The following is a 12,554-nucleotide window of genomic DNA, read 5'->3' as shown; positions in this document are numbered from 1 at the left end:
CATTGCCATGTCACCCATTCCCTTCACAGTCCCGCCACTGAGGACACCATGTCATGGTATGTGACAGCAAACAAACTGGCCATCACAACATGACACCAGTGTCACAAATAGCAGTGCCCCAAATGGAACATAGCCGCACTTGAGCAGCTAACCGCCCTGGAGCCACTACTACACACCTGTGTAAGAGTATTTTCAATCAAATTACACACCAACCCACCCTGAAGCCCACCCAAACAAGACACATTGCATGTAATCAATGGTAGTGTCATTACCTGATTCTGCTGGTATGTCCTCACCGTCCAGATGTACAGTGATGGCGCCATGCAAAAGTGTCAGTGCACATCTACCGACATGTAGTCTGACTCCAGAGAGTATGCCCTTGTGAAGATCTGTGTGACATACCTGCAAAACATGAGCAACATATGTAAGTAGAGGCACATATCAAACCATCATGCATAGTTAGGTGCAACAACAATGAACACTATGAATGTCTACACAGTATTGACTATGGACTGGCCAACAGCTCATGGGAGTCCAATGTCACCGTGTAATTTGCTGTCACTTGGGCACACCCTTTGCAAGCCCATGGAAACGGAAGCAGGAGGGGTGTGGATGTCTGCTACCCAAGCATCGAAACCAAACTCAGGACAAGCCTGCATGTGCCCAGCCACAATACAGTGTATGCCCAGGTACCCACACAAGGCAACACTCTTGCAAAATAAAAATAAAAATGAGAAAAAATGGCCATGAAAGGGCCGGCGGGGGGGGGAGGCCACCTATGAGGTCCGAGGACAGGATGCACGCCACAATCCACCTGTGTGGATCATGGGAAAGGAAAACACCCCATAGGCTCGTGGCCCACACGGCTACTCTGTTGTGGGAGATGAGTCGCTATGGCTCTGGCCAGACCCTGCAGCTGACTCTGGAGGTGGGGGAGCTGCCTCAGAAGATGGTGTGACAATGGGAGGCAGCCCACGCAAAGCACGAGTTTGCTCCTCCATGGCTGCAAGCAGGCGGGTCTGGTAGTTCTGGTTCTGGGTTATAATCATGCGGAGGTCCCCATGCAGTAACTCCCGGGATGACCTGACCTCCGCACGAGTTGCCTGCATCTCGGCCGAGAGCGTCCGTGTCAGACGCTCCAGCTGCTCCTCTGTCCTTCTATGGGATGAAGCCTCAAGCTCTAACAGGGTCGACCTGAGGTGACGGAGTTCTTCCCTCAGGCCTTCCCTGTGGCGCTGGGACTCCATGGAAAGTGATTCCCGCAGAGTCGCCAGTGCCGCCCGCCTGTCCATGTTGGATGCCAACATATCCTCCCTGTGTGCCTGGCAGATGGACTCTGTAGCCTGCTCCAGTCGCTCCATCAGCCTTTCTGGGGGGACAATGGAAGTGGCCACCCTATCCATGGCCTGTGCAATCATCTCGGATGATGCTGCCTGTTGGGTGGCCATACCGTAGATGGATTGCTCCCAAACGGTATTGCCAGGTGGCATACGGCCACCACGTTGACGGGCACCACACCTGCCTGGGGCAAGGCGGACTGCGCCTTGCTGTGCCGGCAAGGCCTCAGGCTGCAGGACTGCATTCCCTCTCTGATCTGCAGCCCCAGGAACAGGAACAGAGATTGGGTGGTGTGGCCCTGCATCCGTAACCACCGGAGGCTGATCTGCCGACACTGACATCCCCATTGAGGGCAATGGCCCGGCTGCAGGTGGGTCGGACAGAGGAGATTCTCTCCCAAGAACACTCACCTGCGACTGCACATAGGTGTCATCCTCCGAGTCTACACCTGAATACTGCTCGGGGGAGGAACCCCCAGAGACACCCCTCGACAGCACGGCCTGCAGCACTTGTGGGTTTTCACCCACAAACACACCACGTCCCTCACTTGTGGTAGGTCGGCCCGGGTTGCCCTCCTGGGACGGCTCCACCACCACATCCCCAGCATCAACAAGTGCTTCGTCCCCTGCAAAGACATGAAAGAGAAAAATGGAAACAGGCATTAGCACCATGGCATGCAACAAGGGCTGATGAACAACAGAGGCAGTAGTTCTACGACACATGTCCAACATGACTGGGAGACCTCCTATGCATTCACCATCACTGGGTCTGTAGGGGAGGCTCAGGGCATACAATGTACAGATTGGAGAGCAACGCCTGCTCACCTTGCTGCCTAGCACTGCCATCACACATTGGCCGTTGATTGCCATGTCAAAGGCACATGCCATCACACACATGGCATGTGACATAGCCACCAAGTGAAGAGGGAGAGGAGGGCTACTTTTTTGGATTTCAACCACTCTGGTCCTGACATTGCATCGTCACATCAATAAGTATACATGTTGTACATGGATCTGCTAGTCCAAATTGGCAACGATGCACAGTGCCTTGTCTACATCAACAAAATGCAGTAAACAATGTGATTCCACCTCCCCATCACCTGTAAAGGATTCATATTGCATTCGTGAAGCACCGGTCAAGTAATGTATGAAGGTACAGCGGAGCACTGAGGGGTGGTGGGGCAGAAGGGGATGCCAGTCAACAATCCTACTGGTGCTGGTGTCATTCATGTCACGCAAGTGCAGGGGTGGGTGGCACAATGAAGTGCAAGGGGAAGTGGCGGCTGGAAGTGCTGTACAAGGTAAGTAGGACTTGACGTCAAGGGCAGATGGTGTTAGGCGCAGACAAGTGCTGGGGGGGTGGCCTATAGGGGTACAGAGACATTCATGCAGTGCTGTGGGCTCGGAGGGGACAGGGGAGGTACACACTGCTTCTGGCTCGGCAAGGTCCTTTCAGATTTCTATGTGTCCTGCAGAGTTGTCACATGCCGCAGATATGTGCCCTTGGATTGGGGATCTCATCTTGGTGAAAAGGGTGAGGCGCTATTGCCTTTGGAGCATGTGGCAGGCCAGTTTGCCAGAGGATGGCCATGATGCAGGACATTCCCTCTCTGCCACCCGGCACCTGTGGTTTGGGTTCACAAGATCCGAGTCATGCCAGGACTCTGCATTGGCATGGGGCTTCAGACAGGTGGTCATGACCGTGGCAAAGACATCCAGTGTACCTGACATGGAGTGGAGCATGGAGTGGGCCCTGTCAGGATGGGAGTGAGCCTAAGGGGGAGCTGGATGGGGGGGAGATTTTGGCAGCATGAGCCTCGACTGACACACACTTCATGGGTCGGAATACCAAGAAGGTGTGTGACAGTGGTGAGGGTGGCTTTGCCTGTGGGGTGGTGAGGGTGAGCTGGGAGGAGAGGAGAATGTGATCACTCCAGGAGAGAGGAGTGCAGAGATGGACGGAGAGGGGAAAGTCAGATGAGATCAGAGCATCAAGAGTGTGCCCTGCAGAATGAGTAGGGACAGACGGGAGTCTAGAGGGTGAGAGGGAGTTGCTGAGGTCACAGAAAGGTCACGTGGGGGCGTCAACAAGCATGCAGGTGGATGCGTACAGCACCAAGGATGAGGATTTCTGTGTCTGGGGACATGAGTGAGGAGGAGAGGTGAGGACACTCAGAAAGGAAGTAGTACATTTGACCAGTTTTCCCAGACACAGTACGCACTGTTTGAGAATGTCAAGGTGTGGTGGAGAGAGACCTCACACAAGCCATTCCAGAGTGGAGTAGGTCTAAGTAGGAGTGACAGTGGCAGGAATACCCTCAGGGAAGCCAAGGGCACACCCCCCCTGCACAGTAGTGGCGGGCCAAGGAGAGGGTCAAGGATGCAGACAGAGCTGGCCGTCAGACATGTTTCCATGAGACCAAGGATGTCAAGGTGCATAACCTCATGTAAGTGACAGATATCGGAGGAATGCCTGATGCAGCCGCTGTGAAAGGAGTGTAATTGTGGAGGAGGTTGACAGCCTTGTAGGACTTACGGGGAGTGCTAGAGATCAGAGGTGCAGCATGTGTAGGAGTTGGAGTGGGAGGCGGAGAAGGTTCATGGGAGGGTGCAGGGAGGCAGTGCAGGATTGATGAGGAGAGAGGAGGGGGGACAGCAGGAGAGGTAAGGAAGTTGATGAGATGTGGGTAGCATTTCTCAAGGAGATTGAGGTTGGCCTAAGGGCCTTGGACTGAGACGCTCCCATTACCATGCACATCAATAGTGGCCTCTGAGGATTGGAAGGAGGCCAGGAGTACACCCCAACGGGTCCCACCAATGATGGTGGAAGAGGAGCAAGGAGAGAGGACAGGGACCATGTGAAGGGTCTATGGGACAGGCAAAGGCATGTATGAGCAGATGTCAGTGAGAGTTAGCTTAGAGTAGGCTCAGATGCACTGGTCAGCAATAGGGTGGGTCGCATTGGAGGGCAGGGTGCCCTCATTTGACTTTTGGCAAGCAGGTGTCGTGAGTAGGGCACGATGGTCTGAACTGTAGAAGTCATGGAAGATAGACCATGAAGAGCAGCATGGAGTGTGAGGGAATGGGGCTCGAAACCAGACGGTACCAAAGCCCACAGGTAGGAGGTGGATGTCAAGGCAACATCCACAGTATGACAGCATGTTGGTTGGCATTTATATACAGAGGACGCATTAGCATGTGGTATCATTGCATGTCAGGCATGTGAAGATGAAACTTGAATGGCTGGGGGAAAGGATAGGAATGGTATGTAAGACATCAGATGAATAGACAGGGGAGTATGAGCAACAATGTAGTGACAAAATGACAATTCAAGGGCAACTTCCATGGTGTCGGCCCATATGTGCACTGTTGCCAGTAGGGATAGTGCTGTGGCCAGATGGTGTTGCACTGAACATACTGGATGAGGCACATGGGTGCCACTATCAACTCTGCCACACACCCCCTTGACAGGCACCCAACATGAATGCTTCACACACACACCATGCACATGGATAATACACACATGCATGTGCACTCACCGGATGATGCCTCGTAATCAGGGAGGTCTCCCACACCTTGGAGTTGTCCCTCGGTGACGTAGGATCCAGCTACGGACTCGTGTGGTGTGAGTTCTATTTCCTGTGCTGGGGACCCACCTCCAGTCACCAAGGTTGCGGCATGACTTGAGGCCAGCTTATCCTTTGCCCTGCGCTTAAGGTCATTCCAGCGCTTCTGGCAATCACTAGCTGTGCGCCTCACTACTCCAAGGGCACTTATTCTGTCAGCAATGGTCTGCCAGTGTGCCTGGCGTCTGGCATGTGTGGTCTTGGACCCTGCAACGATGACCATTTCCCTATCATGATCTGACACATACTGAACAAGTGCATTCAGTTCGGCGTCTGTGAAGCTTGGCTTCCTTGATGGGCATCAGCCTGTGCCGGACGTGCACTCTTCCTCTTGCGCTTGGAAGGGGGTGGGGATCCAGAGTGTCCTACGCCGCTGTGGACACTAGGGGCAGGAGTCGTGGTGGACTCAGTACTGGGTGTGTGGGATTGCCCACTCAGCATGGGAGTAGGTGCAGGCATTGGGGGTAGTGGGATGGGGTCAGGCCTGATCTGAGGTGCATGAACTAGGACCGACACAGTCTTGGCAGGGTGTATGAGAGGTGGGGTGGATGGAGCCACACCCTGGCTACGGGGGCCAGCAGATGACCTATCTGGCATAGATGCGCGTGCCCTGATGACACCAATGTGCACCGGTGCACGTGCAGTGGACCTGCTGACCTGGATGTCAGCGATGGGATCACCCTCAGACAGGTCTGGTGCCACAATGGCCTGGTCCAACAAGGGCTGATCAGGGTTGGTATCAGCCACATGACTCTCAACTGGGGGGGGGGGGGGCATGGGTGTCCCTGACTGTTCCTCCAGACTGGGGGGGACAGGGGCACCCTGCAAGTCACAACCACGTCCCCTAGTGGATCCTCCACGGCCACCACGTGTGGCTCGGCCACCTTTGCCACCCTTACGGCTTGCACGCCTCCCAACCATGGCACTGATGGTATTGTGCGTATGGGAGTCGGTGTGCACAATTGTCCTGGGCAATTGGGTGTCAAAGGGGTTGGGTACCAGATGGTATTCGTACCCTAGTGCAGTGGCAAGGCTATATGACACCCCTGGGGAAAGATGACGGGTCACGCAACGCACAGGCACCCCAAAAAAGTTAAGGAACGTGCACAATACCCCTCCTAGACCACGTGTGCTGATGGAAAACCCTGCACTACGCTGTGGCATCCAGTAACACAATGAACGTATGCGTGTCACACGCAGCCTAGATTGACCTCTGAAGGGGTAGGCTACACACGGGGCAAGCACAGATGTTAGATACGTGCGTGACTCACCGTCTGCCAGGTAAAAGAGCGTGAAAAATGTGCGCTTTTGGTTGGCAACACCCCCGCCAAAAGAAGATGTGTACGCTGTCTGAGGAGACAGGACAACAGTAGAAGGGGACACTGTTTGAGGGAACAGGCCCAGGTAAACCAGTACAAGAGGAAAAAGAGAAAAAGCTGTCAGAGGTAACAGGGAGTACGAACTGGAAACGCCGTGAAGTAAATCGCGTGTGAAACGACAAGAAGTACAGAATTCACCCACTCGCTCTCCACGAAAAGCACGTACAAGGAAATGGTGTTCAACACTACCTTTTATACAGGCCCACACGTACAGCGTCACTTACGGCGTGTACGTGCTTGGCCCATGTTCACCAATCACACGCTTTGACACTCCTGCGTGTAGCTCACTTTTCACCAATCACACGCTTTGTCACTCCTGCGTGTGGATCCTTTTTCACCAATCACACGCTTTGACACTCCTGCGTGTAGCTCACTTTTCACCAATCACACGCTTTGTCACTCCTGCGTGTAGATCCATGTTCACCAATCACACGCTTTGACACTGCACGTGCAGGTAACTATTGACGCACATATGCTGGTGACGGGTTTTCGCGCGATTCGCTGAGTGTGGGGTTTTCACGTGCAAAATCACTCCCTATCAGGCTGTCCACGCGTTCAAACACGAAAGACCACGCTCCTGGCCAGGAGGCCAAATTTAAGTCCCCCAGAGCCCTGAGCACGCTCCCACCTGCCATCGGCTGATGCCTGACTGCCTGCTGGCCACGTGCCCCACAGTGCTGGTGGGTGGGGGTGGTGGGAGACATGGGTGGGGGCCTGGTGGAGGGTGCCCCTGGTGGATGGGGGGTGGGGGTGGTGGGAGACATGGATGGGGGCCTGATGGCAGGTGCCCCTGCACTGCTGGGGGGTGGGGGTGGTGGGAGACATGGGTGGGGGCCTGGTGGAGGGTGCCCCTGGTGGATGGGGGTGCAGGGGGACATGATCAGGTGTGCAGGGTAGTCCACTGTTTTGTGGGCTGCCTGCAGGGGCCGTGGAGGGTGTACAGGGTACACCTGTGAGGGCCCACCCAGCCTATTCGCATGTGATAATTCCCACGCACCCCTGTGATACACGTACCCTGGCCAATCGCGTGTTGAACTTCCCGCTACCCCTGTAATACACGCACCCTGGCTGTTCGCGTGTGATAATTGCCGCGTACCCCTGTGATACACGTTCCCTGGCCTATCGCGTGTTCTACTTCACGCGTCCCCCTGTAATACACGTTCCCTGGCCAATCGCGTGTTGAACTTCCCGCTACCCCTGTAATACACGCACCCTGGCTGTTCGCGTGTGATAATTCCCGCGTACCCCTGTAATACACGTTCCCTGGCCTATCGCGTGTTCTACTTCACGCGTCCCCCTGTAATACACGTTCCCTGGCCAATCGCGTTTTGAACTTCCCGCTACCCCTGTAATACACGCACCCTGGCTGTTCGCGTGTGATAATTCCCGCGTACCCCTGTAATACACGTTCCCTGGCCTAACGCGTGTTCTACTTCACGCGTACCCCTGTAATACACGTACCCTGGCCAATCGCGTGTTGAACTTCCCGCTACCCCTGTAATTCACGTTCCCTGCCTAGTCGCGTGTAGTACTTCCCGCATACTCCTGATTTGATGATTGCCCGCTTTTCTTTCCTTGTTTGCCTGCCCTGTGAAGTGGTCCAGGGTTAGCGCAGCCCTTAGCGATGATTTAGCGATTTTGATGGCTTTTCCTTGCGCGAGGGCGTTCTTGGGGGCGTTACTGGCGCTGCTGCAGGCTCGCTGCGATTCTCTGCGCCACGGCTGGTTTGGGAGCTTGAAATCCATGAATACGCTGTGCGCGGAAATCTGTTTTAGCGCACGTGCCTGGCGCAGACTATCGCAGGCGCACGCTGTGCGCCAGCCGCGTGCGCTACTTGTGCGCTGGATTCTATGAATTAGCCTGTTTGTCTGGGAGTTATAGAAAGCCCATTGCTCGAAGCATCAACTGTGAATTGAAAAGCCTGACCCAATAACGATGACTCATGTGTCTGCAAAGCCTACCAGTATGTTTGCCCTGAATTCACATACGGAATCATTGTAGGCTCCGCCCATTCCCGCGGTTAAATGGCTGAACCTTTCAGCGACCTTTGATGCTGAGTGGTGCTGATGGAAAGCTAAGCAAGGTTAACGGAAAAAAGAACTGGGAGGAACAGGAAAGGGATCGGTTGTATCTGCGGGTCCGGGGAGTAATAAGTGGGAGGTGACCAGGGTCTTGGCAAAACGCTGGACCGTGGCTATAAAAGCCAGCGGTGAGGGCTGCACACCCGTGGCCTAGCGTTATCGCTAGAGTGAGATTCAATTAAAGTGTGGCTGAAATGTACATGGAATGCTTTCCATCCATAAGAAAAACACAAAGCAATGGTGCAGTCAGAGAACAACTCTATATTTGCATAACACCAGTGTGGCCAATTCAAGGTGGCCAGTGCCAATGTGCTAAGAATGCCAATGCGTTTCGGACTAATGGTCCTTCATCAGGGCAACCAGCTGGTGCGCTTTGTATTACTCGAGTGGTGCGCCTATAAGTGTGGACAGTAGTGTCTGACTAAATAAAGCCGCTCTTTGCCAAGGGAGTTCACTTCCGATGGAAGGCTAACAACATCAGTGGAAAGGGGGAGAATACCGCAGACGCTCCCCGTGCACCAAAGTGCCGCTCCCGTGCCTACTGCGCTGAAGAGCTCTCCAGGGGTGACAATACCGCAGATGCTCCCCGCGCTCCAAAAGTGCCGCTCCCGTGCCTACTGTGCTGAAGAGCTCTCCAGGTGTGTGACAATACCGCAGACGCTCCCCGCACTCCAAAAGTGCCGCTCCCGTGCCTACTGCGCTGAAGAGCTCTCCAGGTGTGACAATACCGCAGACGCTCCCCGCACTCCAAAAGTGCCGCTCCCGTGCCTACTGCGCTGAAGAGCTCTCCAGGTGTGACAATACCGCAGACGCTCCCCGCACTCCAAAAGTGCCGCTCCCGTGCCTACTGCGCTGAAGAGCTCTCCAGGTGTGACAATACCGCAGACGCTCCCCGCGCTCCAAAGTGCCGCTCCCGTGCCTACTGCGCTGAAGAGCTCTCCAGGTGTGACAATACCGCAGACGCTCCCCGCGCTCCAAAAGTGCCGCTCCCGTGCCTACTGCGCTAAAGAGCTCTCCAGGTGTGACAATACCGCAGATGCTCCCCGCGCTCCAAAAGTGCCACTCCCGTGCCTACTGCGCTGAAGAGCTCTCGTGCCTACCGCGCTGAAGAGCTCTCCAGGTGTGTGACAATACCGCAGACGCTCCCCGCGCTCCAAAAGTGCCGCTCCCGTGCCTACTGCGCTGAAGAGCTCTCCAGGTGTGACAATACCGCAGACGCTCCCCGCACTCCAAAAGTGCCGCTCCCGTGCCTACTGCGCTGAAGAGCTCTCCAGGTGTGACAATACCGCAGACGCTCCCCGCACTCCAAAAGTGCCGCTCCCGTGCCTACTGCGCTGAAGAGCTCTCCAGGTGTGACAATACCGCAGACGCTCCCCGCACACCAAAAGTGCCGCTCCCGTGCCTACTGCGCTGAAGAGCTCTCCAGGTTACCAGGCTCTCCCACCCCAAAGGTAGCAAGGAGATGAAGAAAAGATAAACATGCATTAACAAATAGAGCAACCTATGAAATGGGCCATATTACTGGCCATATTACTGCAGCCCCCCCCCCACGGCCCCCCAGGTGCCAGGGCAAATAGCACTAGGTCAAAAAAAGGCCACACTGTCATCACCAATGCATTCAAAGAATACGCGTTTAAATAGGAAAACAATTGCTGTGCAAAGTTTCCGCCGATGTTGAGGAGGCCATGTTATGTGACATCTGTGAGCACCTGCTATCTTTTAGTGAAGACTAGATAGAAAGGAAACAGTCACATGTATAATTACCTAAAGAATCGCGTTGCTCGTGTGCGGGGGTTCGTGAAGGTGAGCGAGGCGCGGGCGCTGTCTGCAACGACCCCGGGGTCTCAGTCCTGTCTCCACGCGGAGCCTTTCATAATCCAAAAGGGGCCGCAAGAGCTGCTGCCGGGTATTCTTTCACTCCACTGGACATATTCTCTTTTCAGTACTTCCTTCCTCCGTCTTTTGTTTCTTCTTTATTTCTTTTCCCTTTTAATCCATTGCTTCTTTCTATTTTTTCCGTTGTGTCAGCATTTTCTTTCTTTCTTTCTTTCTTTCTTTCTTTCTTTCTTTCTTTCTTTCTTTCTTTCTTTCTTTCTTTCTTTCTTTCTTTCTTTCTTTCTTTCTTTCTTTCTTCCTTTCTCTCTTCCTTTCTCTTTTTCTTTCTTTCTTCCTTTCTCTCTTCTTTTCTTTCTAGCTCGTGTAACCCCTCACTCGTTCCACTGTCCGATGTGTAGTGCCTCTGCGCTCTCACCTTTTCTCAGCCGCTCCATTCCCCTCGCAGAAATGAGCCTGTTCCCAAATCGCACGAAAGATGGAAAAGGATAAACGCGGACTAGAAATCCCTCAGAAGTGCAACTGGCGCCTTTGCGCCAGCCTTGTCTCATGAAGGGATCCGAGTGCAGAGGACGCGGTGCTGCCTGCCCCTGGCTACAGTAAGATGTTGTAGGCAGAGGTACTAGCGACCACTCCCCCCCCCCCGCCCCCTCCGCTCATTCTCCCAGGCTCTCTGTCAGCTACTGGATGCTCTGAGTACAGCCACGCGAAGGTCTGTCTACATATCCTCGGGCTGGACGCTGTGCCCCCAGGTCTCTGGCGTGCTCCGCAGAGAGCACCCCGCCACAGTCTCTACAGTGCCCAGCCTTTATCCCAAGGATGAAGGCAGGGCACTGTGTAGACAGTGCCGGGATGCTCTCTGTGCACGGTAGTCACCAGGTCATTGTGCGCGCATTTGCCAGGAAGCGCTGCATGCAACCCCTGTCTGCAGTCCCCGCCGGGATGCTCTGTGTGCAGCCCCCAGGATTCCCCCTTTACAGTTCCTGTGATGCGCCGTGTCTTGCCACAGCAATATGTGTACAGTACCCGGGATGCTCTGTGTGCAGCCCCCAGAATTCCCCCTTTAGAGTTCCTGCGATGCGCCGTGTCTTGCCACAGGATTCTGTGTACAGTACCCGGGATGCTCTGTGTGCAGCCCTCCGAATTCCCCCTTTACAGTTCCTGCGATGCGCCGTGTCTTGCCACAGGATTCTGTGTACAGTACCCGGGATGCTCTGTGTGCAGCCCCCAGAATTCCCCCTTTACAGTTCCTGCGATGCGCCGTGTCTTGCCACAGGATTCTGTGTACAGTACCCGGGATGCTCTGTGTGCAGCCCCCAGAATTCCCCCTTTAGAGTTCCTGCGATGCGCCGTGTCTTGCCACAGGAGTCTGTGTACAGTACCCGGGATGCTCTGTGTGCAGCCCTAAGAATTCCCCCTTTACAGTTCCTGCGATGCGCCGTGTCTTGCCACAGGATTCTGTGTACAGTACCCGGGATGCTCTGTGTGCAGCCCTCAGAATTCCCCCTTTACAGTTCCTGCGATGCGCCGTGTCTTGCCACAGGATTCTGTGTACAGTACCCGGGATGCTCTGTGTGCAGCCCCCAGAATTCCCCCTTTACAGTTCCTGCGATGCGCCGTGTCTTGCCACAGCAATATGTGTACAGTACCCGGGATGCTCTGTGTGCAGCCCCCAGAATTCCCCCTTTAGAGTTCCTGCGATGCGCCGAGTCTTGCGACAGGATTCTGTGCACAGTACCCGGGATGCTCTGTGTGCAGCCCCCAGAATTCCCCCTTTACAGTTCCTGCCATGCGCCGTGTTTTGCCACAGTACTCTGTGTACAGTCCCCGGGATGCTCTGTGAGGCCGAATTCTATGCAGTACCCTTTGGGAACACTACACAAAATTAAGACTACAAGGGGCAGCACAAATTCACCTTTGGTACAAGCCTGTGCCACACAGAAAAAGTGGTAGCATTGGCTGAACAGCCAGACTTATCTCACGAGTAAGTGAGCAGTACAAGATAGTTACACAAAGGACAGCAATTACTATGATTCGGGCAAATACTGACTCATGGTTTTCAAGCAAAAGAATATACATTTATTTTACTCTTCAGTTGTATAACATTACACTATTATTAGCAGTTTAAAAATCACACTCTTAATAACCACACCACTCCCAATAGTTTACAGACAAGTTAAGCTCACAAAATGAAGTGGGAGCAAAATGGCACTCTGATAATTAAGGGAGGGAAAGACAAAGTTAGGTAGAAATTGAACCACACCAACAGGTAAGTACTCAGGGCAATTGAACAAGAGA

General features: G+C 54.1%; 1 protein-coding gene across 1 annotated transcript in view; it reads right to left on the bottom strand.

The window, feature by feature from the left end:
- LOC138514202 (D(4) dopamine receptor-like) overlaps positions 1-10,863 on the bottom strand; it is a 206,649-nt gene extending 195,786 nt beyond the window's left edge. Inside the window, exon 1 of the mRNA XM_069629542.1 lies at positions 10,188-10,863. The gene's annotated coding sequence lies outside the window, so the exon portion shown is untranslated. The remainder of the gene's footprint in view (positions 1-10,187) is intronic.
- Positions 10,864-12,554: the final 1,691 nt, after the last annotated feature.

This window comes from Ambystoma mexicanum, chromosome 12 (genome assembly GCF_040938575.1).
Source record: "Ambystoma mexicanum isolate Mex_15411 chromosome 12, UKY_AmexF1_1, whole genome shotgun sequence".
Taxonomy (NCBI): domain Eukaryota; kingdom Metazoa; phylum Chordata; class Amphibia; order Caudata; family Ambystomatidae; genus Ambystoma; species Ambystoma mexicanum.
Note: the sequence above shows the minus strand (reverse complement) of the source record. Positions and strands in the feature narration are given on the sequence as shown.